The sequence below is a fragment of the Macrobrachium nipponense genome, chromosome 19 (assembly GCF_015104395.2).
Source record: "Macrobrachium nipponense isolate FS-2020 chromosome 19, ASM1510439v2, whole genome shotgun sequence".
Lineage (NCBI taxonomy): Eukaryota > Metazoa > Arthropoda > Malacostraca > Decapoda > Palaemonidae > Macrobrachium > Macrobrachium nipponense.
Genome location: NC_061088.1, coordinates 70,447,637 through 70,449,798, shown reverse-complemented (window position 1 = coordinate 70,449,798; position 2,162 = coordinate 70,447,637).

Below are 2,162 nucleotides of genomic sequence, written 5' to 3'. Positions count from 1 at the left end.
GTCTTAATTTTTAGTAAAAGGGTAGGCCCACTGCCAAGAACTATGGAAACTGCTGCCTTGCAGTCTTACTTTTTAGTAAAAGGCTAGGCCCACTGCCAAGAACTATGGAAACTGCTGCCTTGCAGTCTTAATTTTTAGTAAAAGGCTATGCCCACTGCCAAGAACTATGGAAACTTCTTCGTTGCAGTCTTAATTTTTAGTAAAAGGCTAGGCCCACCGCCAGTAAGTATGGAAACATACTCTCTTGGGCAGAGTTACTTACTAGTAAAGCCAATAACTGTGGAAACCTGCTGTCTTCGGCAGTCCTTACTTAATATTATAAAAGCCCAATAGCTGTGGAAAAAACCATGCCTTGCCATTGCAGTCTTTACTTTTTAATAAAAGGCTAGGCCCACCGCCAATTAATTATGGAAACATGCTGTCCTTGCAGTCCTACCTTTTTAGTAAAAGGCGTAGGGCCCAACCGACTAATGACTGGAAACTGCTGCCTTGCAGTCTTACTTTTTAGTAAAAGGCTAGGCCCACGCCAAGAAACTATGGAACCTGTGCCTTGCAGTCTTAAGTTTTAGGTAAAGCTAGGCCCCTGCCTAAGAACTATGGAAACTTCTTCGTTGCAGTCTTAATTTTTAGTAAAAGGCTAGGCCCACCGCCAGTAAGTATGGAAACTACTCTCTTGCAGAGTTACTTAATAGTAAAGCCAATAACTGTGGAAACTGCTGTCTTGCAGTCTTACTTAATAGTAAAAGCCAATAGCTGTGGAAACTGCTGCCTTGCAGTCTTACTTTTTAATAAAAGGCTAGGCCCACCGCCAATAATTATGGAAACTGCTGCCTTGCAGTCCTACTTTTTAGTAAAAGGCTAGGCCCACCGCTAATGACTGGAAACTGCTGTTCTGCAGATGGACTTTTTAGTCAAAGGTTGATGACAGCAAGGGCATGCGGTCATAAAAACCCCTTTGCCAAATAATAAACCATGCTTGATGTTGTAAGGAAAGGCGCATCAGGCAAACGATCCCTTGGTGTAGGGATAACGGTGGGAAAGAAGAAAGGTTAAGTGATTTATTTGGTGTGTATGATTGCCATTTGGAAATGTCCAAGTGTATTCACGGATGTGCTTATGTAGGAAAAATGTACTCCAGTAGGAGGCTATTTGAAACGTAAATATATATAATAATTGTTCCTCGTTTTCCCTTGCAGTTTTTTTTCCGGGCCTTCCTTATCAACGTGTTCTCTTTGCCTTTTGCATTCTAATCACAAACAACGTTCTGAAGTTATGAAATGCATCTTTTGTTTCGTCGAGAAGTTCGTTTGTTGGTGCAAAGCACTCTGTAATACTCATACCGCCCTGCTGTGGTTCTGTAACTTGCTGCTCACTTTTCGTCAGTCAGTTGGTCCAGGCAGCAAATGCTGGTACTCTTGAGTTCGTGTACCAAATTCATTTCTTACTAGCTAGGCCATCTGAATCTGAAACACACACACACACACACATACACACACACACACATATATATATATATATATATATATATATATATATATAGATATATATATATATATTATATATATATATATATATATATATATATATATATATATATATATATAAGACCTAGGGTTATAATTAATGATATATTGCCAATATGTTCGCTGTGACCTATTGGAATGTGGAGAACAGAGCCGAAGCAACGACCTGAGAAAAGCTATGAATGGTTTTCTGGGGTGGCGTGAATTGAAAACTGCATAGAAAGACGAGTCAATGTACGAACAGTTCATGGGCTCTTTTCAAAGTGCCTTTGGGAAACTGGTTGTAGCCAGTATATGAGGCGCTAACGAAGTGTGCGTTCGTATGTGCGTGTGCACCTCTTCTATTGATAATGTATCATACCCAAGTCTATGGTGGACTTGGCATAGAGGTGTCTTTGGAAGAAAGACAGGATGCCGAGGGAGCTCTGCGAAAGTGTCTTTATATTGTATTAGTGAAATATTCGGCTGCATGGGTGAGTTCCCATTGAGGAAATACTATTTTTATTTTTTTTGGGCCAAAGAGTGGCGTGTTGTCTATTTAACATTTTATAAGATATCCAATCTTTAAACTTTGTTGTTAAGCTTATGTACTTACGAGTGGTTTCTCGGATTACTCTCAGAGATAATTTTCTCTCAAAA